The following is a 24111-nucleotide window of genomic DNA, read 5'->3' as shown; positions in this document are numbered from 1 at the left end:
CACGCGCTGCCGTTAGGAACCCCTACCCCTTAATGGTGAGTACTTTTCAGGCGAGGGTGACGCTCTCAGGCCTCAAAGGTCAGGTACAGTTACTCTGTCCTTGATCCAAAACCAACAGGAAAATACACTGCATTACTCCTGCCCCAATAACAAAGACACTGGGGATCCCGCAGCAGCTGAAATGACCGTTTGGACAAGCACTCCCATCATGCAATCCGGGGTGGGTGTAACCATGCAAATGACATCAGCCCCAAAAGGCCTTGACGACAGATCACCAACAGATGGCAGGGTAGACTTCATACTGACCCTGCTTCGACTAGATTGTGGCAAAGATTCCAAAACACCGAACGTTAAAACTCACCTAACGCGGGTCAATCCATCCTCATCGTCGTAACCGCTCGTTATACTCCACACCCGAACGTAGCCCTCATATGGACAACATGCCCTCCTAACTCAGTGTCTGTACGTTAACCTTTTACCCCCCCTCAGGGCTATTGCAGATTATGTATTCCTTACGCCACCCCATTTTAAACCGAACTTTGCACCCCTTGGGTAAGCTGTACGTTGTTCCCTGAGCACCAGAAACTTCTACGCCAAAACTCTGTACCGTACACTTTTTTTTTCTTTGAACCTCATCTTAATAAAATGCTGACTTTTGTTCGAGATCCCAGCTCCTCTTCCTTTGCAAGGCGTGTGCGTTCGCTCCGCGTTTTAGTCTGCTAATACGGCGGGGGGCGATTGAGCCAGAGGTGCTTGCCTGCTGCAGACACGGATCCAAGGCTGACCCTCGTCCCCCACAAGCGTAACTGAAAACAGTTTAAGAAGTGCTCCCGTCTCTGGCACTCAGCTACCCAGCTCCCAATGGGGTCCAAACCCCAAATAGATCCTTTTTACCCTGTAGAAGCTAGCTGTAAAATCCTGTGACCAGGGCAGCTGCCTAGCAGCCAGCGCATCTGCCTGCCAGAGCGAGGGCATGTAAGGCACTAATCCGGATAGTGGCAGCTAGGTGACAGGGGGAGAGTGTGAAGAAGCAGCAGAGTGGCGCAGCGGGAGCGTGCTGGGCCCATAACCCAGAGGTCGATGGATCGAAACCATCCTCTGCTACGCGTGCGCTTGTTTCTTTTTACCACAGTGCCTTCAATCGAGACGGTGACCAGCAGATCCCCGAGAGCCAAGTCCATGAGCCAAGAGGTGGCTGAGGCTAAGCGGCGGCCTGCCAGGGAGCTCCCTGGCACCTCTGGCTGCCTGGGCTGAAGGCAAGAGGCAGGCCTGGGCGTGGCGAGGGCCTCCTGTCCCGGAATGAGGCTGCAGTGCTTCCTGGTCCCCTTTTCCCACCCACACCGGCAGGCGGCTGCTGCGGGAGAACACGAGGGAGGCTCTGGGGGCGCTAGGCAGCGCTGTGTGTGTGGCTGTCAGGGGAAAGAGCCGAGGCTCCCGACTCGACCTGCCATTGACTCGCGTGGCTCTGCGCGCCGTCAGCCGGGGCGGGTGGGCCAGGCCGCGGACGTGACTCAGGCTTGGGCCGCATGGCCGTGCTTTCCTGATGAGGCATGAGGCAGGCCAAGAGCTTTGCACAGCGTACAGGGAAGTGGGAGGAGGTGTCTTTGAGCCGGCCTGTCTCTCCGCTTCTCCCTTGCCGCTTGGGCGGAGGCGGAAGGGAGCGAAATGTTCCCGGCTGAAGGTTTTTGTGCTCGGCTTTGAGGATTAAGCCTGAGCCTCCGGCACGGCTGCTGGCAGATGGGTTTCTGAATGGCATCCAGCCTGCTCTTTGGACCACCAGCTGAAAGCTCTGAGGCCAAGAGGTAGCAAATGGGACCTTTGAGGCTCCCCAGACCGGCCTCGGGACAGCACCGCAGTAGCCGGGGCCTAGCGCCGTCCCTGGGTGGGCTCGAACCACCATCCTTTCGGTTAACAGCCGAACGCGCTGACCCATTGCGCCACAGAGACATGGAGGGGGCAAGGCTGTATTGAGCACAAAAGCCGGGAATCAGCTCAGGGTACGGTATAGCACATGCCTACAGTGGTTAGCCAAGCAAAAGCAAGGAACTGGATTGCTATGGAAGGAAAGTTCTCTGGGAAGGAACCGAAAAGAGCACCAGGGCTGTGGTACAGCGCTCGCATACACTTTCTTTGGTCTGTTTTGCTGGAAGAGTTAGCAGAGCGAGATTGTTAGTCACAGGTGAGTGGGTGGGTTTATGCAAATACTGGACTCTTGGACAGGAGCAGGGGCGATCAACACGACTTCTGTGGCACATGCACCACCTCTGCAACTAACGTCTGCTACCTCACTCCCTAACAACACACCTTTTAGCTCTCAGGACCAAAATACACCGTGAAAGAGATCTAAGATCTAACGGCATAAGCTTAGGGTGAGCAACTGCAGCACTCACAACAATTTGAAGAGATTCAAAACCGCCTCTGCCTCTGTCTTTCCACACCAGGGACAGCAGAAAGGACATCAGCAGCACCTGCGAGAGACCAACAAACATCCATTTCTACCTCCTCCACGCGCTGCCGTTAGGAACCCCTACCCCTTAATGGTGAGTACTTTTCAGGCGAGGGTGACGCTCTCAGGCCTCAAAGGTCAGGTACAGTTACTCTGTCCTTGATCCAAAACCAACAGGAAAATACACTGGATTACTCCTGCCCCAATAACAAAGACACTGGGGATCCCGCAGCAGCTGAAATGACCGTTTGGACAAGCACTCCCATCATGCAATCCGGGGTGGGTGTAACCATGCAAATGACATCAGCCCCAAAAGGCCTTGACGACAGATCACCAACAGATGGCAGGGTAGACTTCATACTGACCCTGCTTCGACTAGATTGTGGCAAAGATTCCAAAACACCGAACGTTAAAACTCACCTAACGCGGGTCAATCCATCCTCATCGTCGTAACCGCTCGTTATACTCCACACCCGAACGTAGCCCTCATATGGACAACATGCCCTCCTAACTCAGTGTCTGTACGTTAACCTTTGACACCCCCCCTCAGGGCTATTGCAGATTATGTATTCCTTACGCCACCCCATTTTAAACCGAACTTTGCACCCCTTGGGTAAGCTGTACGTTGTTCCCTGAGCACCAGAAACTTCTACGCCAAAACTCTGTACCGTACACTTTTTTTTTCTTTGAACCTCATCTTAATAAAATGCTGACTTTTGTTCGAGATCCCGGCTCCTCTTCCTTTGCAAGGCGTGTGCGTTCGCTCCGCGTTTTAGTCTGCTAATACGGCGGGGGGCGATTGAGCCAGAGGTGCTTGCCTGCTGCAGACACGGATCCAAGGCTGACCCTCGTCCCCCACAAGCGTAACTGAAAACAGTTTAAGAAGTGCTCCGTCTCTGGCACTCAGCTACCCAGCTCCCAATGGGGTCCAAACCCCAAATAGATCCTTTTACCCTGTAGAAGCTAGCTGTAAAATCCTGTGACCAGGGCAGCTGCCTAGCAGCCAGCGCATCTGCCTGCCAGAGCGAGGGCATGTAAGGCACTAATCCGGATAGTGGCAGCTAGGTGACAGGGGGAGAGTGTGAAGAAGCAGCAGAGTGGCGCAGCGGGAGCGTGCTGGGCCCATAACCCAGAGGTCGATGGATCAAAACCATCCTCTGCTACGCGTGCGCTTGTTTCTTTTCCCTCTGGGCCTTCAAGCGAGCCGGTGACCAGCAGAGCCCCAAGAGCCTAGGCCATGAGGCAAGAGGTGGCTGAGGCAAGCGGCGGCCTGCCAGGGAGCTCCTGGCACCTCTGGCTGCCTGGGCTGAAGGCAAGAGGCAGGCCTGGGCGTGGCGAGGGCCTCCTGTCCCGGAATGAGGCTGCAGTGCTTCCTGGTCCCCTTTTCCCACCCACACCGGCAGGCGGCTGCTGCGGGAGAACACGAGGGAGGCTCTGGGGGCGCTAGGCAGCGCTGTGTGTGTGGCTGTCAGGGAAAGAGCCGAGGCTCCCGACTCGACCTGCCATTGACTCGCGTGGCTCTGCGCGCCCGTCAGCCGGGCGGGTGGGCCAGGCCGCGGACGTGACTCAGGCTTGGGCCGCATGGCCGTGCTTTCCTGATGAGGCATGAGGCAGGCCAAGAGCTTTGCACAGCGTACAGGGAAGTGGGAGGAGGTGTCTTTGAGCCGGCCTGTCTCCTCCGCTTCTCCCTTGCCGCTTGGGCGGAGGCGGGAAGGGAGCGAAATGTTCCCGGCTGAAAGTTTTTGTGCTCGGCTTTGAGGATTAAGCCTGAGCCTCCGGCACGGCTGCTGGCAGATGGGTTTCTGAATGGCATCCAGCCTGCTCTTTGGACCACCAGCTGAAAGCTCTGAGGCCAAGAGGTAGCAAAATGGGACCTTTGAGGCTCCCCATACAGGCCTCGGGAAAGCAAGGCAGTAGCAGGGGCTTAGCGCCGTCCCTGGGTGGGCTCGAACCACCATCCTTTCGGTTAACAGCCGAACGCGCTGACCCATTGCGCCACAGAGACATGGAGGGGGCAAGGCTGTATTGAGCACAAAAGCCGGGAATCAGCTCAGGGTACGGTATAGCACATGCCTACAGTGGTTAGCCAAGCAAAAGCAAGGAACTGGATTGCTATGGAAGGAAAGTTCTGTGGGATGGAACCGAAAAGAGCACCGGGGCTGTGGTACAGCGCTCGCATACACTTTCTTTGGTCTGTTTTGCGGGAAGAGTTAGCAGAGCGAGATTGTTAGTCACAGGTGAGTGGGTGGGTTTATGCAAATACTGGACTCTTGGACAGGAGCAGGGGCGGGGGGGATCAACACGACTTCTGTGGCACATGCACCACCTCTGCAACTAACGTCTGCTACCTCACTCCCTAACAACACACCTTTTAGCTCTCAGGACCAAAATACACCGTGAAAAAGATCTAAGATCTAACGGCATAAGCTTAGGGTGAGCAACTGCAGCACTCACAACAATTTGAAGAGATTCAAAACCGCCTCTGCCTCTGTCTTTCCACACCAGGGACAGCAGAAAGGACATCAGCAGCACCTGCAAGAGACCAACAAACATCCATTTCTACCTCCCTCCACGCTGCCGTTAGGAACCCCTACCCCTTAATGGTGAGTACTTTTCAGGCGAGGGTGACGCTCTCAGGCCTCAAAGGTCAGGTACAGTTACTCTGTCCTTGATCCAAAACCAACAGGAAAATACACTGGATTACTCCTGCCCCAATAACAAAGACACTGGGGATCCGCAGCAGCTGAAATGACCGTTTGGACAAGCACTCCCATCATGCAATCCGGGGTGGGTGTAACCATGCAAATGACATCAGCCCCAAAAGGCCTTGACGACAGATCACCAACAGATGGCAGGGTAGACTTCATACTGACCCTGCTTCGACTAGATTGTGGCAAAGATTCCAAAACACCGAACGTTAAAACTCACCTAACGCGGGTCAATCCATCCTCATCGTCGTAACCGCTCGTTATACTCCACACCCGAACGTAGCCCTCATATGGACAACATGCCCTCCTAACTCAGTGTCTGTACGTTAACCTTTACCCCCTCAGGGCTATTGCAGATTATGTATTCCTTACGCCACCCCATTTTAAACCGAACTTTGCACCCTTGGGTAAGCTGTACGTTGTTCCCTGAGCACCAGAAACTTCTACGCCAAAACTCTGTACCGTACACTTTTTTTTTCTTTGAACCTCATCTTAATAAAATGCTGACTTTTGTTCGAGATCCCAGCTCCTCTTCCTTTGCAAGGCGTGTGCGTTCGCTCCGCGCTTTAGTCTGCTAATACGGCGGGGCGATTGAGCCAGAGGTGCTTGCCTGCTGCAGACACGGATCCAAGGCTGACCCTCGTCCCCACAAGCGTAACTGAAAACAGTTTAAGAAGTGCTCCCGTCTCTGGCACTCAGCTACCCAGCTCCCAATGGGGTCCAAACCCCAAATAGATCCTTTTACCCTGTAGAAGCTAGCTGTAAAATCCTGTGACCAGGGCAGCTGCCTAGCAGCCAGCGCATCTGCCTGCCAGAGCGAGGGCATGTAAGGCACTAATCCGGATAGTGGCAGCTAGGTGACAGGGGGAGAGTGTGAAGAAGCAGCAGAGTGGCGCAGCAGCGGGAGCGTGCTGGGCCCATAACCCAGAGGTCGATGGATCGAAACCATCCTCTGCTACGCGTGCGCTTGTTTCTTTCCCTCTGGGCCTTCAAGCGAGCCGGTGACCAGCAGAGCCCCAAGAGCCTAGGCCATGAGGCAAGAGGTGGCTGAGGCAAAGCGGCGGCCTGCCAGGGAGCTCCCTGGCACCTCTGGCTGCCTGGGCTGAAGGCAAGAGGCAGGCCTGGGCGTGGCGAGGGCCTCCTGTCCCGGAATGAGGCTGCAGTGCTTCCTGGTCCCCTTTTCCACCCACACCGGCAGGCGGCTGCTGCGGAGAACACGAGGGAGGCTCTGGGGCGCTAGGCAGCGCTGTGTGTGTGGCTGTCAGGAAAGAGCCGAGGCTCCCGACTCGACCTGCCATTGACTCGCGTGGCTCTGCGCGCCGTCAGCCGGGGCGGGGTGGGCCAGGCCGCGGACGTGACTCAGGCTTGGGCCGCATGGCCGTGCTTTCCTGATGAGGCATGAGGCAGGCCAAGAGCTTTGCACAGCGTACAGGGAAGTGGGAGGGAGGTGTCTTTGAGCCGGCCTGTCTCCTCCGCTTCTCCCTTGCCGCTTGGGCGGAGGCGGGAAGGGAGCGAAATGTTCCCGGCTGAAGGTTTTTGTGCTCGGCTTGGCGGATTAAGCCTGAGCCTGCGGCCCGGCTGGTGGCCGATGGGTTTCTGAATGGCATCCAGCCTGCTATTTGGAACACCAGCTGACTGCTCTGAGGCCAAGAGGTAGCAAATGGGACCTTTGAGGCTCCCCATACAGGCCTCGGGAAAGCAAGGCAGTAGCAGGGGCTTAGCGCCGTCCCTGGGTGGGCTCGAACCACCATCCTTTCGGTTAACAGCCGAACGCGCTGACCCATTGCGCCACAGAGACATGGAGGGGGCAAGGCTGTATTGAGCACAAAAGCCGGGAATCAGCTCAGGGTACGGTATAGCACATGCCTACAGTGGTTAGCCAAGCAAAAGCAAGGAACTGGATTGCTATGGAAGGAAAGTTCTCTGGGAAGGAACCGAAAAGAGCACCAGGGCTGTGGTACAGCGCTCGCATACACTTTCTTTGGTCTGTTTTGCTGGAAGAGTTAGCAGAGCGAGATTGTTAGTCACAGGTGAGTGGGTGGGTTTATGCAAATACTGGACTCTTGGACAGGAGCAGGGGCGATCAACACGACTTCTGTGGCACATGCACCACCTCTGCAACTAACGTCTGCTACCTCACTCCCTAACAACACACCTTTTAGCTCTCAGGACCAAAATACACCGTGAAAGAGATCTAAGATCTAACGGCATAAGCTTAGGGTGAGCAACTGCAGCACTCACAACAATTTGAAGAGATTCAAAACCGCCTCTGCCTCTGTCTTTCCACACCAGGGACAGCAGAAAGGACATCAGCAGCACCTGCGAGAGACCAACAAACATCCATTTCTACCTCCCTCCACGCGCTGCCGTTAGGAACCCCTACCCCTTAATGGTGAGTACTTTTCAGGCGAGGGTGACGCTCTCAGGCCTCAAAGGTCAGGTACAGTTACTCTGTCCTTGATCCAAAACCAACAGGAAAATACACTGGATTACTCCTGCCCCAATAACAAAGACACTGGGGATCCCGCAGCAGCTGAAATGACCGTTTGGACAAGCACTCCCATCATGCAATCCGGGGTGGGTGTAACCATGCAAATGACATCAGCCCCAAAAGGCCTTGACGACAGATCACCAACAGATGGCAGGGTAGACTTCATACTGACCCTGCTTCGACTAGATTGTGGCAAAGATTCCAAAACACCGAACGTTAAAACTCACCTAACGCGGGTCAATCCATCCTCATCGTCAGAACCGCTCGTTATACTCCACACCCGAACGTAGCCCTCATATGGACAACATGCCCTCCTAACTCAGTGTCTGTACGTTAACCTTTACCCCCTCAGGGCTATTGCAGATTATGTATTCCTTACGCCACCCCATTTTAAACCGAACTTTGCACCCTTGGGTAAGCTGTACGTTGTTCCCTGAGCACCAGAAACTTCTACGCCAAAACTCTGTACCGTACACTTTTTTTTTCTTTGAACCTCATCTTAATAAAATGCTGACTTTTGTTCGAGATCCCAGCTCCTCTTCCTTTGCAAGGCGTGTGCGTTCGCTCCGCTTTAGTCTGCTAATACGGCGGGGGCGATTGAGCCAGAGGTGCTTGCCTGCTGCAGACACGGATCCAAGGCTGACCTCGTCCCCACAAGCGTAACTGAAAACAGTTTAAGAAGTGCTCCCGTCTCTGGCACTCAGCTACCCAGCTCCCAATGGGGTCCAAACCCCAAATAGATCCTTTTTACCCTGTAGAAGCTAGCTGTAAAATCCTGTGACCAGGGCAGCTGCCTAGCAGCCAGCGCATCTGCCTGCCAGAGCGAGGGCATGTAAGGCACTAATCCGGATAGTGGCAGCTAGGTGACAGGGGGAGAGTGTGAAGAAGCAGCAGAGTGGCGCAGCGGGAGCGTGCTGGGCCCATAACCCAGAGGTCGATGGATCGAAACCATCCTCTGCTACGCGTGCGCTTGTTTCTTTTCCCTCTGGGCCTTCAAGCGAGCCGGTGACCAGCAGAGCCCCAAGAGCCTAGGCCATGAGGCAAGAGGTGGCTGAGGCAAAGCGGCGGCCTGCCAGGGAGCTCCCTGGCACCTCTGGCTGCCTGGGCTGAAGGCAAGAGGCAGGCCTGGGCGTGGCGAGGGCCTCCTGTCCCGGAATGAGGCTGCAGTGCTTCCTGGTCCCCTTTTCCCACCCACACCGGCAGGCGGCTGCTGCGGGAGAACACGAGGGAGGCTCTGGGGGCGCTAGGCAGCGCTGTGTGTGTGGCTGTCAGGGGAAAGAGCCGAGGCTCCCGACTCGACCTGCCATTGACTCGCGTGGCTCTGCGCGCCGTCAGCCGGGGCGGGCCGGGCCGCGGACGTGACTCAGGCTTGGGCCGCATGGCCGCGCTTTCCTGATGAGGCATGAGGCAGGCCAAGAGCTTTGTACAGCGTACAGGGAAGTGGGAGGAGGTGTCTTTGAGCCGGCCTGTCTCTCCGCTTCTCCCTTGCCGCTGGGCGGAGGCGGAAGGGAGCGAAATGTTCCCGGCTGAAGGTTTTTGTGCTCGGCTTTGAGGATTAAGCCTGAGCCTCCGGCACGGCTGCTGGCAGATGGGTTTCTGAATGGCATCCAGCCTGCTCTTTGGACCACCAGCTGAAAGCTCTGAGGCCAAGAGGTAGCAAAATGGGACCTTTGAGGCTCCCCATACAGGCCTCGGGAAAGCAAGGCAGTAGCAGGGGCTTAGCGCCGTCCCTGGGTGGGCTCGAACCACCATCCTTTCAGTTAACAGCCGAACGCGCTGACCCATTGCGCCACAGAGACGGCAAGGCTGTATTGAGCACAAAAGCCGGGAATCAGCTCAGGGTACGGTATAGCACATGCCTACAGTGGTTAGCCAAGCAAAAGCAAGGAACTGGATTGCTATGGAAGGAAAGTTCTCTGGGAAGGAACCGAAAAGAGCACCAGGGCTGTGGTACAGCGCTCGCATACACTTTCTTTGGTCTGTTTTGCTGGAAGAGTTAGCAGAGCGAGATTGTTAGTCACAGGTGAGTGGGTGGGTTTATGCAAATACTGGACTCTTGGACAGGAGCAGGGGCGATCAACACGACTTCTGTGGCACATGCACCACCTCTGCAACTAACGTCTGCTACCTCACTCCCTAACAACACACCTTTAGCTCTCAGGACCAAAATACACCGTGAAAGAGATCTAAGATCTAACGGCATAAGCTTAGGTGAGCAACTGCAGCACTCACAACAATTTGAAGAGATTCAAAACCGCCTCTGCCTCTGTCTTTCCACACCAGGGACAGCAGAAAGGACATCAGCAGCACCTGCGAGAGACCAACAAACATCCATTTCTACCTCCCTCCACGCGCTGCCGTTAGGAACCCCTACCCCTTAATGGTGAGTACTTTTCAGGCGAGGGTGACGCTCTCAGGCCTCAAAGGTCAGGTACAGTTACTCTGTCCTTGATCCAAAACCAACAGGAAAATACACTGGATTACTCCTGCCCCAATAACAAAGACACTGGGGATCCCGCAGCAGCTGAAATGACCGTTTGGACAAGCACTCCCATCATGCAATCCGGGGTGGGTGTAACCATGCAAATGACATCAGCCCCAAAAGGCCTTGACGACAGATCACCAACAGATGGCAGGGTAGACTTCATACTGACCCTGCTTCGACTAGATTGTGGCAAAGATTCCAAAACACCGAACGTTAAAACTCACCTAACGCGGGTCAATCCATCCTCATCGTCAGAATCGCTCGTTATACTCCACACCCGAACGTAGCCCTCATATGGACAACATGCCCTCCTAACTCAGTGTCTGTACGTTAACCTTTACCCCCTCAGGGCTATTGCAGATTATGTATTCCTTACGCCACCCCATTTTAAACCGAACTTTGCACCCCTTGGGTAAGCTGTACGTTGTTCCCTGAGCACCAGAAACTTCTACGCCAAAACTCTGTACCGTACACTTTTTTTTTCTTTGAACCTCATCTTAATAAAATGCTGACTTTTGTTCGAGATCCCGGCTCCTCTTCCTTTGCAAGGCGTGTGCGTTCGCTCCGCGCTTTAGTCTGCTAATACGGCGGGGGCGATTGAGCCAGAGGTGCTTGCCTGCTGCAGACACGGATCCAAGGCTGACCTCGTCCCCACAAGCGTAACTGAAAACAGTTTAAGAAGTGCTCCTGTCTCTGGCACTCAGCTACCCAGCTCCCAATGGGGTCCAAACCCCAAATAGATCCTTTACCCTGTAGAAGCTAGCTGTAAAATCCTGTGACCAGGGCAGCTGCCTAGCAGCCAGCGCATCTGCCTGCCAGAGCGAGGGCATGTAAGGCACTAATCCGGATAGTGGCAGCTAGGTGACAGGGGGAGAGTGTGAAGAAGCAGCAGAGTGGCGCAGCGGAGCGTGCTGGGCCCATAACCCAGAGGTCGATGGATCGAAACCATCCTCTGCTACGCGTGCGCTTGTTTCTTTCCTCTGGGCCTTCAAGCGAGCCGGTGACCAGCAGAGCCCCAAGAGCCTAGGCCATGAGGCAAGAGGTGGCTGAGGCAAAGCGGCGGCCTGCCAGGAGCTCCCTGGCACCTCTGGCTGCCTGGGCTGAAGGCAAGAGGCAGGCCTGGGCGTGGCGAGGGCCTCCTGTCCCGGAATGAGGCTGCAGTGCTTCCTGGTCCCTTGTCCCACCCACACCGGCAGGCGGCTGCTGCGGGAGAACACGAGGGAGGCTCTGGGGGCGCTAGGCAGCGCTGTGTGTGTGGCTGTCAGGGGAAAGAGCCGAGGCTCCCGACTCGACCTGCCATTGACTCGCGTGGCTCTGCGCGCCGTCAGCCGGGCGGGTGGGCCAGGCCGCGGACGTGACTCAGGCTTGGGCCGCATGGCCGTGCTTTCCTGATGAGGCATGAGGCAGGCCAAGAGCTTTGCACAGCGTACAGGGAAGTGGGAGGGAGGTGTCTTTGAGCCGGCCTGTCTCTCCGCTTCTCCTTGCCGCTGGGCGGAGGCGGAAGGGAGCGAAATGTTCCCGGCTGAAGGTTTTTGTGCTCGGCTTTGAGGATTAAGCCTGAGCCTCCGGCACGGCTGCTGGCAGATGGGTTTCTGAATGGCATCCAGCCTGCTCTTTGGACCACCAGCTGAAAGCTCTGAGGCCAAGAGGTAGCACAATGGGACCTTTGAGGCTCCCCATACAGGCCTCGGGAAAGCAAGGCAGTAGCAGGGGCTTAGCGCCGTCCCTGGGTGGGCTCGAACCACCATCCTTTCGGTTAACAGCCGAACGCGCTGACCCATTGCGCCACAGAGGGGGCAAGGCTGTATTGAGCACAAAAGCCGGGAATCAGCTCAGGGTACGGTATAGCACATGCCTACAGTGGTTAGCCAAGCAAAAGCAAGGAACTGGATTGCTATGGAAGGAAAGTTCTCTGGGAAGGAACCGAAAAGAGCACCAGGGCTGTGGTACAGCGCTCGCATACACTTTCTTTGGTCTGTTTTGCTGGAAGAGTTAGCAGAGCGAGATTGTTAGTCACAGGTGAGTGGGTGGGTTTATGCAAATACTGGACTCTTGGACAGGAGCAGGGGTGGGGGGGATCAACACGACTTCTGTGGCACATGCACCACCTCTGCAACTAACGTCTGCTACCTCACTCCCTAACAACACACCTTTAGCTCTCAGGACCAAAATACACCGTGAAAGAGATCTAAGATCTAACGGCATAAGCTTAGGTGAGCAACTGCAGCACTCACAACAATTTGAAGAGATTCAAAACCGCCTCTGCCTCTGTCTTTCCACACCAGGGACAGCAGAAAGGACATCAGCAGCACCTGCGAGAGACCAACAAACATCCATTTCTACCTCCTCCACGCGCTGCCGTTAGGAACCCCTACCCTTAATGGTGAGTACTTTTCAGGCGAGGGTGACGCTCTCAGGCCTCAAAGGTCAGGTACAGTTACTCTGTCCTTGATCCAAAACCAACAGGAAAATACACTGCATTACTCCTGCCCCAATAACAAAGACACTGGGGATCCCGCAGCAGCTGAAATGACCGTTTGGACAAGCACTCCCATCATGCAATCCGGGGTGGGTGTAACCATGCAAATGACATCAGCCCCAAAAGGCCTTGACGACAGATCACCAACAGATGGCAGGGTAGACTTCATACTGACCCTGCTTCGACTAGATTGTGGCAAAGATTCCAAAACACCGAACGTTAAAACTCACCTAACGCTGGTCAATCCATCCTCATCGTCAGAACCGCCGTTATACTCCACACCCGAACGTAGCCCTCATATGGACAACATGCCCTCCTAACTCAGTGTCTGTACGTTAACCTTTACCCCCTCAGGGCTATTGCAGATTATGTATTCCTTACGCCACCCCATTTTAAACCGAACTTTGCACCCTTGGGTAAGCTGTACGTTGTTCCCTGAGCACCAGAAACTTCTACGCCAAAACTCTGTACCGCATAATTTTTTTTTCTTTGAACCTCATCTTAATAAAATGCTGACTTTTGTTCGAGATCCCAGCTCCTCTTCCTTTGCAAGGCGTGTGCGTTCGCTCCGCTTTAGTCTGCTAATACGGCGGGGGCGATTGAGCCAGAGGTGCTTGCCTGCTGCAGACACGGATCCAAGGCTGACCCTCGTCCCCACAAGCGTAACTGAAAACAGTTTAAGAAGTGCTCCTGTCTCTGGCACTCAGCTACCCAGCTCCCAATGGGGTCCAAACCCCAAATAGATCCTTTTACCCTGTAGAAGCTAGCTGTAAAATCCTGTGACCAGGGCAGCTGCCTAGCAGCCAGCGCATCTGCCTGCCAGAGCGAGGGCATGTAAGGCACTAATCCGGATAGTGGCAGCTAGGTGACAGGGGGAGAGTGTGAAGAAGCAGCAGAGTGGCGCAGCGGAGCGTGCTGGGCCCATAACCCAGAGGTCGATGGATCGAAACCATCCTCTGCTACGCTGCGGCGCTTGTTTCTTTCCTCTGGGCCTTCAAGCGAGCCGGTGACCAGCAGAGCCCCAAGAGCCTAGGCCATGAGGCAAGAGGTGGCTGAGGCAAAGCGGCGGCCTGCCAGGGAGCTCCCTGGCACCTCTGGCTGCCTGGGCTGAAGGCAAGAGGCAGGCCTGGGCGTGGCGAGGGCCTCCTGTCCCGGAATGAGGCTGCAGTGCTTCCTGGTCCCTTTTCCCACCCACACCGGCAGGCGGCTGCTGCGGAGAACACGAGGGAGGCTCTGGGGCGCTAGGCAGCGCTGTGTGTGTGGCTGTCAGGAAAGAGCCGAGGCTCCCGACTCGACCTGCCATTGACTCGCGTGGCTCTGCGCGCCGTCAGCCGGGGCGGGGTGGGCCAGGCCGCGGACGTGACTCAGGCTTGGGCCGCATGGCCGTGCTTTCCTGATGAGGCATGAGGCAGGCCAAGAGCTTTGCACAGCGTACAGGGAAGTGGGAGGGAGGTGTCTTTGAGCCGGCCTGTCTCCTCCGCTTCTCCCTTGCCGCTTGGGCGGAGGCGGGAAGGGAGCGAAATGTTCCCGGCTGAAAGTTTTTGTGCTCGGCTTTGAGGATTAAGCCTGAGCCTCCGGCACGGCTGCTGGCAGATGGGTTTCTGAATGGCATCCAGCCTGCTCTTTGGACCACCAGCTGAAAGCTCTGAGGCCAAGAGGTAGCAAAATGGGACCTTTGAGGCTCCCCATACAGGCCTCGGGAAAGCAAGGCAGTAGCAGGGGCTTAGCGCCGTCCCTGGGTGGGCTCGAACCACCATCCTTTCGGTTAACAGCCGAACGCGCTGACCCATTGCGCCACAGAGACATGGAGGGGGCAAGGCTGTATTGAGCACAAAAGCCGGGAATCAGCTCAGGGTACGGTATAGCACATGCCTACAGTGGTTAGCCAAGCAAAAGCAAGGAACTGGATTGCTATGGAAGGAAAGTTCTCTGGGAAGGAACCGAAAAGAGCACCAGGGCTGTGGTACAGCGCTCGCATACACTTTCTTTGGTCTGTTTTGCTGGAAGAGTTAGCAGAGCGAGATTGTTAGTCACAGGTGAGTGGGTGGGTTTATGCAAATACTGGACTCTTGGACAGGAGCGGGGGGGGGATCAACACGACTTCTGTGGCACATGCACCACCTCTGCAACTAACGTCTGCTACCTCACTCCCTAACAACACACCTTTTAGCTCTCAGGACCAAAATACACCGTGAAAGAGATCTAAGATCTAACGGCATAAGCTTAGGGTGAGCAACTGCAGCACTCACAACAATTTGAAGAGATTCAAAACCGCCTCTGCCTCTGTCTTTCCACACCAGGGACAGCAGAAAGAACATCAACAGCACCTGCAAGAGACCAACAAACATCCATTTCTACCTCCCTCCACGCGCTGCCGTTAGGAACCCCTACCCCTTAATGGTGAGTACTTTTCAGGCGAGGGTGACGCTCTCAGGCCTCAAAGGCCAGGTACAGTTACTCTGTCCTTGATCCAAAACCAACAGGAAAATACACTGGATTACTCCTGCCCCAATAACAAAGACACTGGGGATCCCGCAGCAGCTGAAATGACCGTTTGGACAAGCACTCCCATCATGCAATTCGGGGTGGGTGTAACCATGCAAATGACATCAGCCCCAAAAGGCCTTGACGACAGATCACCAACAGATGGCAGGGTAGACTTCATACTGACCCTGCTTCGACTAGATTGTGGCAAAGATTCCAAAACACCGAACGTTAAAACTCACCTAACGCTGGTCAATCCATCCTCATCGTCAGAATCGCTCGTTATACTCCACACCCGAACGTAGCCCTCATATGGACAACATGCCCTCCTAACTCAGTGTCTGTACGTTAACCTTTACCCCCTCAGGGCTATTGCAGATTATGTATTCCTTTACGCCACCCCATTTTAAACCGAACTTTGCACCCTTGGGTAAGCTGTACGTTGTTCCTGAGCACCAGAAACTTCTACGCCAAAACTCTGTACCGCATAATTTTTTTTTCTTTGAACCTCATCTTAATAAAATGCTGACTTTTGTTCGAGATCCCGCCTCTTCCTTTGCAAGGCGTGTGCGTTCGCCTCCGCGCTTTAGTCTGCTAATACGGCGGGGGCGATTGAGCCAGAGGTGCTTGCCTGCTGCAGACACGGATCCAAGGCTGACCTCGTCCCCACAAGCGTAACTGAAAACAGTTTAAGAAGTGCTCCTGTCTCTGGCACTCAGCTACCCAGCTCCCAATGGGGTCCAAACCCCAAATAGATCCTTTACCCTGTAGAAGCTAGCTGTAAAATCCTGTGACCAGGGCAGCTGCCTAGCAGCCAGCGCATCTGCCTGCCAGAGCGAGGGCATGTAAGGCACTAATCCGGATAGTGGCAGCTAGGTGACAGGGGGAGAGTGTGAAGAAGCAGCAGAGTGGCGCAGCGGGAGCGTGCTGGGCCCATAACCCAGAGGTCGATGGATCGAAACCATCCTCTGCTACGCGTGCGCTTGTTTCTTTCCTCTGGGCCTTCAAGCGAGCCGGTGACCAGCAGAGCCCCAAGAGCCTAGGCCATGAGGCAAGAGGTGGCTGAGGCAAAGCGGCGGCCTGCCAGGGAGCTCTGGCTGCCTGGGCTGAAGGCAAGAGGCAGGCCTGGGCGTGGCGAGGGCCTCCTGTCCCGGAATGAGGCTGCAGTGCTTCCTGGTCCCCTTTTCCCACCCACACCGGCAGGCGGCTGCTGCGGGAGAACACGAGGGAGGCTCTGGGGGCGCTAGGCAGCGCTGTGTGTGTGGCTGTCAGGGGAAAGAGCCGAGGCTCCCGACTCGACCTGCCATTGACTCGCGTGGCTCTGCGCGCCGTCAGCCGGGGCGGGTGGGCCAGGCCGCGGACGTGACTCAGGCTTGGGCCGCATGGCCGTGCTTTCCTGATGAGGCATGAGGCAGGCCAAGAGCTTTGCACAGCGTACAGGGAAGTGGGAGGAGGTGTCTTGAGCCGGCCTGTCTCCTCCGCTTCTCCCTTGCCGCTGGGCGGAGGCGGAAGGGAGCGAAATGTTCCCGGCTGAAAGTTTTTGTGCTCGGCTTTGAGGATTAAGCCTGAGCCTCCGGCACGGCTGCTGGCAGATGGGTTTCTGAATGGCATCCAGCCTGCTCTTTGGACCACCAGCTGAAAGCTCTGAGGCCAAGAGGTAGCAAATGGGACCTTTGAGGCTCCCCATACAGGCCTCGGGAAAGCAAGGCAGTAGCAGGGGCTTAGCGCCGTCCCTGGGTGGGCTCGAACCACCATCCTTTCGGTTAACAGCCGAACGCGCTGACCCATTGCGCCACAGAGACATGGAGGGGCAAGGCTGTATTGAGCACAAAAGCCGGGAATCAGCTCAGGGTACGGTATAGCACATGCCTACAGTGGTTAGCCAAGCAAAAGCAAGGAACTGGATTGCTATGGAAGGAAAGTTCTCTGGGAAGGAACCGAAAAGAGCACCAGGGCTGTGGTACAGCGCTCGCATACACTTTCTTTGGTCTGTTTTGCTGGAAGAGTTAGCAGAGCGAGATTGTTAGTCACAGGTGAGTGGGTGGGTTTATGCAAATACTGGACTCTTGGACAGGAGCAGGGGCGGGGGGGATCAACACGACTTCTGTGGCACATGCACCACCTCTGCAACTAACGTCTGCTACCTCACTCCCTAACAACACACCTTTTAGCTCTCAGGACCAAAATACACCGTGAAAGAGATCTAAGATCTAACGGCATAAGCTTAGGGTGAGCAACTGCAGCACTCACAACAATTTGAAGAGATTGAAAACCGCCTCTGCCTCTGCCTTTCCACACCAGGGACAGCAGAAAGAACATCAACAGCACCTGCAAGAGACCAACAAACATCCATTTCTACCTCCCTCCACGCGCTGCCGTTAGGAACCCCTACCCCTTAATGGTGAGTACTTTTCAGGCGAGGGTGACGCTCTCAGGCCTCAAAGGTCAGGTACAGTTACTCTGTCCTTGATCCAAAACCAACAGGAAAATACACTGGATTACTCCTGCCCCAATAACAAAGACACTGGGGATCCCGCAGCAGCTGAAATGACCGTTTGGACAAGCACTCCCATCATGCAATCCGGGTGGGTGTAACCATGCAAATGACATCAGCCCCAAAAGGCCTTGACGACAGATCACCAACAGATGGCAGGGTAGACTTCATACTGACCCTGCTTCAACTAGATTGTGGCAAAGATTCCAAAACACCGAACGTTAAATCTCACCTAACGCTGGTCAATCCATCCTCATCGTCAGAACCGCCGTTATACTCCACACCCGAACGTAGCCCTCATATGGACAACATGCCCTCCTAACTCAGTGTCTGTACGTTAACCTTTTACCCCCCCTCAGGGCTATTGCAGATTATGTATTCCTTACGCCACCCCATTTTAAACCGAACTTTGCACCCCTTGGGTAAGCTGTACGTTGTTCCCTGAGCACCAGAAACTTCTACGCCAAAAATCTTTAAATTAAAATTTTTTTTTCTTTGAACATAATCTTAATAATATGCTTAATTTTGTTCGAGATCCCAGCTCCTCTTCCTTTGCAAGGCGTGTGCGTCGCTCCGCGCTTTAGTCTGCTAATACGGCGGGGGCGATTGAGCCAGAGGTGCTTGCCTGCTGCAGACACGGATCCAAGGCTGACCTCGTCCCCACAAGCGTAACTGAAAACAGTTTAAGAAGTGCTCCTGTCTCTGGCACTCAGCTACCCAGCTCCCAATGGGGTCCAAACCCCAAATAGATCCTTTTACCCTGTAGAAGCTAGCTGTAAAATCCTGTGACCAGGGCAGCTGCCTAGCAGCCAGCGCATCTGCCTGCCAGAGCGAGGGCATGTAAGGCACTAATCCGGATAGTGGCAGCTAGGTGACAGGGGAGAGTGTGAAGAAGCAGCAGAGTGGCGCAGCGGGAGCGTGCTGGGCCCATAACCCAGAGGTCGATGGATCGAAACCATCCTCTGCTACGCGCGGCGCTTGTTTCTTTCCCTCTGGGCCTTCAAGCGAGCCGGTGACCAGCAGAGCCCCAAGAGCCTAGGCCATGAGGCAAGAGGTGGCTGAGGCAAAGCGGCGGCCTGCCAGGAGCTCCCTGGCACCTCTGGCTGCCTGGGCTGAAGGCAAGAGGCAGGCCTGGGCGTGGCGAGGGCCTCCTGTCCCGGAATGAGGCTGCAGTGCTTCCTGGTCCCCTTTTCCCACCCACACCGGCAGGCGGCTGCTGCGGAGAACACGAGGGAGGCTCTGGGGCGCTAGGCAGCGCTGTGTGTGTGGCTGTCAGGAAAGAGCCGAGGCTCCCGACTCGACCTGCCATTGACTCGTGGCTCTGCGCGCGTCAGCCGGGCGGGTGGGCCAGGCCGCGGACGTGACTCAGGCTTGGGCCGCATGGCCGTGCTTTCCTGATGAGGCATGAGGCAGGCCAAGAGCTTTGCACAGCGTACAGGGAAGTGGGAGGGAGGTGTCTTGAGCCGGCCTGTCTCTCCGCTTCTCCCTTGCCGCTGGGCGGAGGCGGAAGGAGCGAAATGTTCCCGGCTGAAAGTTTTTGTGCTCGGCTTTGAGGACTAAGCCTGAGCCTCCGGCACGGCTGCTGGCAGATGGGTTTCTGAATGGCATCCAGCCTGCTCTTTGGACCACCAGCTGAAAGCTCTGAGGCCAAGAGGTAGCAAATGGGACCTTTGAGGCTCCCATACAGGCCTCGGGAAAGCAAGGCAGTAGCAGGGGCTTAGCGCCGTCCCTGGGTGGGCTCGAACCACCATCCTTTCGGTTAACAGCCGAACGCGCTGACCCATTGCGCCACAGAGACATGGAGGGGCAAGGCTGTATTGAGCACAAAAGCCGGGAATCAGCTCAGGGTACGGTATAGCACATGCCTACAGTGGTTAGCCAAGCAAAAGCAAGGAACTGGATTGCTATGGAAGGAAAGTTCTGGGAAGGAACCGAAAAGAGCACCAGGGCTGTGGTACAGCGCCGCATACACTTTCTTTGGTCTGTTTTGCTGGAAGAGTTAGCAGAGCGAGATTGTTAGTCACAGGTGAGTGGGTGGGTTTATGCAAATACTGGACTCTTGGACAGGAGCAGGGCGGGGGATCAACACGACTTCTGTGGCACATGCACCACCTCTGCAACTAACGTCTGCTACCTCACTCCCTAACAACACACCTTTAGCTCTCAGGACCAAAATACACCGTGAAAGAGATCTAAGATCTAACGGCATAAGCTTAGGGTGAGCAACTGCAGCACTCACAACAATTTGAAGAGATTCAAAACCGCCTCTGCCTCTGTCTTTCCACACCAGGGACAGCAGAAAGGACATCAGCAACACCTGCAAGAGACCAACAAACATCCATTTCTACCTCCCTCCACGCTGCCGTTAGGAACCCCTACCCTTAATGGTGAGTACTTTTCAGGCGAGGGTGACGCTCTCAGGCCTCAAAGGTCAGGTACAGTTACTCTGTCCTTGATCCAAAACCAACAGGAAAATACACTGGATTACTCCTGCCCCAATAACAAAGACACTGGGGATCCCGCAGCAGCTGAAATGACCGTTTGGACAAGCACTCCCATCATGCAATCCGGGGTGGGTGTAACCATGCAAATGACATCAGCCCCAAAAGGCCTTGACGACAGATCACCAACAGATGGCAGGGTAGACTTCATACTGACCCTGCTTCAACTAGATTGTGGCAAAGATTCCAAAACACCGAACGTTAAAACTCACCTAACGCTGGTCAATCCATCCTCATCGTCAGAACCGCCGTTATACTCCACACCCGAACGTAGCCCTCATATGGACAACATGCCCTCCTAACTCAGTGTCTGTACGTTAACCTTTACCCCCTCAGGGCTATTGCAGATTATGTATTCCTTACGCCACCCCATTTTAAACCGAACTTTGCACCCTTGGGTAAGCTGTACGTTGTTCCCTGAGCACCAGAAACTTCTACGCCAAAACTCTGTACCGCATAATTTTTTTTTCTTTGAACCTCATCTTAATAAAATGCTGACTTTTGTTCGAGATCCCAGCTCCTCTTCCTTTGCAAGGCGTGTGCGTTCGCCTCCGCGCTTTAGTCTGCTAATACGGCGGGGGCGATTGAGCCAGAGGTGCTTGCCTGCTGCAGACACGGATCCAAGGCTGACCCTCGTCCCCACAAGCGTAACTGAAAACAGTTTAAGAAGTGCTCCTGTCTCTGGCACTCAGCTACCCAGCTCCCAATGGGGTCCAAACCCCAAATAGATCCTTTTACCCTGTAGAAGCTAGCTGTAAAATCCTGTGACCAGGGCAGCTGCCTAGCAGCCAGCGCATCTGCCTGCCAGAGCGAGGGCATGTAAGGCACTAATCCGGATAGTGGCAGCTAGGTGACAGGGGGAGAGTGTGAAGAAGCAGCAGAGTGGCGCAGCGGAGCGTGCTGGGCCCATAACCCAGAGGTCGATGGATCGAAACCATCCTCTGCTACGCGCGGCGCTTGTTTCTTTCCTCTGGGCCTTCAAGCGAGCCGGTGACCAGCAGAGCCCCAAGAGCCTAGGCCATGAGGCAAGAGGTGGCTGAGGCAAAGCGGCGGCCTGCCAGGAGCTCCTGGCACCTCTGGCTGCCTGGGCTGAAGGCAAGAGGCAGGCCTGGGCGTGGCGAGGGCCTCCTGTCCCGGAATGAGGCTGCAGTGCTTCCTGGTCCCCTTTTCCCACCCACACCGGCAGGCGGCTGCTGCGGGAGAACACGAGGGAGGCTCTGGGGGCGCTAGGCAGCGCTGTGTGTGTGGCTGTCAGGGGAAAGAGCCGAGGCTCCCGACTCGACCTGCCATTGACTCGCGTGGCTCTACGCGCTGTCAGCCGGGCGGGTGGGCCAGGCCGCGGACGTGACTCAGGCTTGGGCCGCATGGCCGTGCTTTCCTGATGAGGCATGAGGCAGGCCAAGAGCTTTGCACAGCGTACAGGGAAGTGGGAGGAGGTGTCTTTGAGCCGGCCTGTCTCCTCCGCTTCTCCCTTGCCGCTGGGCGGAGGCGGAAGGAGCGACATGGTCCCGGCTGAAAGTTTTTGTGCTCGGCTTTGAGGATTAAGCCTGAGCCTCCGGCACGGCTGCTGGCAGATGGGTTTCTGAATGGCATCCAGCCTGCTCTTTGGACCACCAGCTGAAAGCTCTGAGGCCAAGAGGTAGCAAATGGGACCTTTGAGGCTCCCATACAGGCCTCGGGAAAGCAAGGCAGTAGCAGGGGCTTAGCGCCGTCCCTGGGTGGGCTCGAACCACCATCCTTTCGGTTAACAGCCGAACGCGCTGACCCATTGCGCCACAGAGGGGGCAAGGCTGTATTGAGCACAAAAGCCGGGAATCAGCTCAGGGTACGGTATAGCACATGCCTACAGTGGTTAGCCAAGCAAAAGCAAGGAACTGGATTGCTATGGAAGGAAAGTTATGTGGGAAGGAACCGAAAAGAGCACCGGGCTGTGGTACAGCGCCGCATACACTTTCTTTGGTCTGTTTTGCTGGAAGAGTTAGCAGAGCGAGATTGTTAGTCACAGGTGAGTGGGTGGGTTTATGCAAATACTGGACTCTTGGACAGGAGCAGGGCGGGGGATCAACACGACTTCTGTGGCACATGCACCACCTCTGCAACTAACGTCTGCTACCTCACTCCCTAACAACACACCTTTTAGCTCTCAGGACCAAAATACACCGTGAAAGAGATCTAAGATCTAACGGCATAAGCTTAGGTGAGCAACTGCAGCACTCACAACAATTTGAAGAGATTCAAAACCGCCTCTGCCTCTGTCTTTCCACACCAGGGACAGCAGAAAGGACATCAGCAGCACCTGCAAGAGACCAACAAACATCCATTTCTACCTCCTCCACGCGCTGCCGTTAGGAACCCCTACCCCTTAATGGTGAGTACTTTTCAGGCGAGGGTGACGCTCTCAGGCCTCAAAGGCCAGGTACAGTTACTCTGTCCTTGATCCAAAACCAACAGGAAAATACACTGGATTACTCCTGCCCCAATAACAAAGACACTGGGGATCCCGCAGCAGCTGAAATGACCGTTTGGACAAGCACTCCCATCATGCAATCCGGGTGGGTGTAACCATGCAAATGACATCAGCCCCAAAAGGCCTTGACGACAGATCACCAACAGATGGCAGGGTAGGCTTCATACTGACCCTGCTTCAACTAGATTGTGGCAAAGATTCCAAAACACTGAACGTTAAAACTCACCTAACGCTGGTCAATCCATCCTCATCGTCAGAACCGCCGTTATACTCCACACCCGAACGTAGCCCTCATATGGACAACATGCCCTCCTAACTCAGTGTCTGTACGTTAACCTTTACCCCCTCAGGGCTATTGCAGATTATGTATTCCTTACGCCACCCCATTTTAAACCGAACTTTGCACCCCTTGGGTAAGCTGTACGTTGTTCCTGAGCACCAGAAACTTCTACGCCAAAACTCTGTACCGTAATTTTCTTTTCTTTGAACCTCATCTTAATAAAATGCTGACTTTTGTTCGAGATCCCGGCTCCTCTTCCTTTGCAAGGCGTGTGCGTTCGCTCCGCGTTTTAGTCTGCTAATACGGCGGGGGGCGATTGAGCCAGAGGTGCTTGCCTGCTGCAGACACGGATCCAAGGCTGACCCTCGTCCCCACAAGCGTAACTGAAAACAGTTTAAGAAGTGCTCCCGTCTCTGGCACTCAGCTACCCAGCTCCCAATGGGGTCCAAACCCCAAATAGATCCTTTTTACCCTGTAGAAGCTAGCTGTAAAATCCTGTGACCAGGGCAGCTGCCTAGCAGCCAGCGCATCTGCCTGCCAGAGCGAGGGCATGTAAGGCACTAATCCGGATAGTGGCAGCTAGGTGACAGGGGGAGAGTGTGAAGAAGCAGCAGAGTGGCGCAGCGGGAGCGTGCTGGGCCCATAACCCAGAGGTCGATGGATCGAAACCATCCTCTGCTACGCGTGCGCTTGTTTCTTTTCCCTCTGGGCCTTCAAGCGAGCGGTGACCAGCAGAGCCCCAAGAGCCTAGGCCATGAGGCAAGAGGTGGCTGAGGCAAAGCGGCGGCCTGCCAGGGAGCTCGGCACCTCTGGCTGCCTGGGCTGAAGGCAAGAGGCAGGCCTGGGCGTGGCGAGGGCCTCCTGTCCCGGAATGAGGCTGCAGTGCTTCCTGGTCCCCTTTTCCCACCCACACCGGCAGGCGGCTGCTGCGGGAGAACACGAGGGAGGCTCTGGGGGCGCTAGGCAGCGCTGTGTGTGTGGCTGTCAGGGGAAAGAGCCGAGGCTCCCGACTCGACCTGCCATTGACTCGCGTGGCTCTGCGCGCCGTCAGCCGGGCGGGGTGGGCCAGGCCGCGGACGTGACTCAGGCTTGGGCCGCATGGCCGTGCTTTCCTGATGAGGCATGAGGCAGGCCAAGAGCTTTGCACAGCGTACAGGGAAGTGGGAGGGAGGTGTCTTTGAGCCGGCCTGTCTCCTCCGCTTCTCCCTTGCCGCTTGGGCGGAGGCGGGAAGGGAGCGAAATGTTCCCGGCTGAAAGTTTTTGTGCTCGGCTTTGA

At 55.5% G+C, this 24111-nt stretch overlaps 14 non-coding genes across 14 annotated transcripts; 5 read left to right on the top strand and 9 right to left on the bottom strand.

Annotated features, from left to right (window-relative positions):
* Positions 1-1032: 1032 nt before the first annotated feature.
* On the top strand, positions 1033-1104 carry TRNAM-CAU. Its single transcript has one exon. It is a non-coding gene; the product is annotated as a tRNA-Met (tRNA).
* A 769-nt stretch (positions 1105-1873) lies between these two features.
* Positions 1874-1947, bottom strand: TRNAN-GUU. The gene has a single exon. It is a non-coding gene; the product is annotated as a tRNA-Asn (tRNA).
* A 2430-nt stretch (positions 1948-4377) lies between these two features.
* On the bottom strand, positions 4378-4451 carry TRNAN-GUU. Its single transcript has one exon. It is a non-coding gene; the product is annotated as a tRNA-Asn (tRNA).
* A 2427-nt stretch (positions 4452-6878) lies between these two features.
* Positions 6879-6952, bottom strand: TRNAN-GUU. Its single transcript has one exon. It is a non-coding gene; the product is annotated as a tRNA-Asn (tRNA).
* A 1582-nt stretch (positions 6953-8534) lies between these two features.
* TRNAM-CAU lies at positions 8535-8606 on the top strand. Its single transcript has one exon. It is a non-coding gene; the product is annotated as a tRNA-Met (tRNA).
* Positions 8607-9370: 764 nt separating this feature from the next.
* Positions 9371-9444, bottom strand: TRNAN-GUU. Its single transcript has one exon. It is a non-coding gene; the product is annotated as a tRNA-Asn (tRNA).
* Positions 9445-11851: 2407 nt separating this feature from the next.
* TRNAN-GUU lies at positions 11852-11928 on the bottom strand. Its single transcript has one exon. It is a non-coding gene; the product is annotated as a tRNA-Asn (tRNA).
* A 2411-nt stretch (positions 11929-14339) lies between these two features.
* TRNAN-GUU lies at positions 14340-14413 on the bottom strand. Its single transcript has one exon. It is a non-coding gene; the product is annotated as a tRNA-Asn (tRNA).
* A 1582-nt stretch (positions 14414-15995) lies between these two features.
* Positions 15996-16067, top strand: TRNAM-CAU. The gene has a single exon. It is a non-coding gene; the product is annotated as a tRNA-Met (tRNA).
* Positions 16068-16821: 754 nt separating this feature from the next.
* On the bottom strand, positions 16822-16895 carry TRNAN-GUU. The gene has a single exon. It is a non-coding gene; the product is annotated as a tRNA-Asn (tRNA).
* Positions 16896-18483: 1588 nt separating this feature from the next.
* On the top strand, positions 18484-18555 carry TRNAM-CAU. Its single transcript has one exon. It is a non-coding gene; the product is annotated as a tRNA-Met (tRNA).
* Positions 18556-19311: 756 nt separating this feature from the next.
* TRNAN-GUU lies at positions 19312-19385 on the bottom strand. The gene has a single exon. It is a non-coding gene; the product is annotated as a tRNA-Asn (tRNA).
* Positions 19386-21797: 2412 nt separating this feature from the next.
* TRNAN-GUU lies at positions 21798-21874 on the bottom strand. Its single transcript has one exon. It is a non-coding gene; the product is annotated as a tRNA-Asn (tRNA).
* Positions 21875-23444: 1570 nt separating this feature from the next.
* Positions 23445-23516, top strand: TRNAM-CAU. The gene has a single exon. It is a non-coding gene; the product is annotated as a tRNA-Met (tRNA).
* Positions 23517-24111: the final 595 nt, after the last annotated feature.

Source organism: Mauremys reevesii, linkage group 12, assembly GCF_016161935.1.
Source record: "Mauremys reevesii isolate NIE-2019 linkage group 12, ASM1616193v1, whole genome shotgun sequence".
Lineage (NCBI taxonomy): Eukaryota > Metazoa > Chordata > Testudines > Geoemydidae > Mauremys > Mauremys reevesii.
The sequence above is the reverse complement of the archived record's forward strand: the minus strand, read 5'-3'. Positions and strand labels throughout refer to the sequence as shown.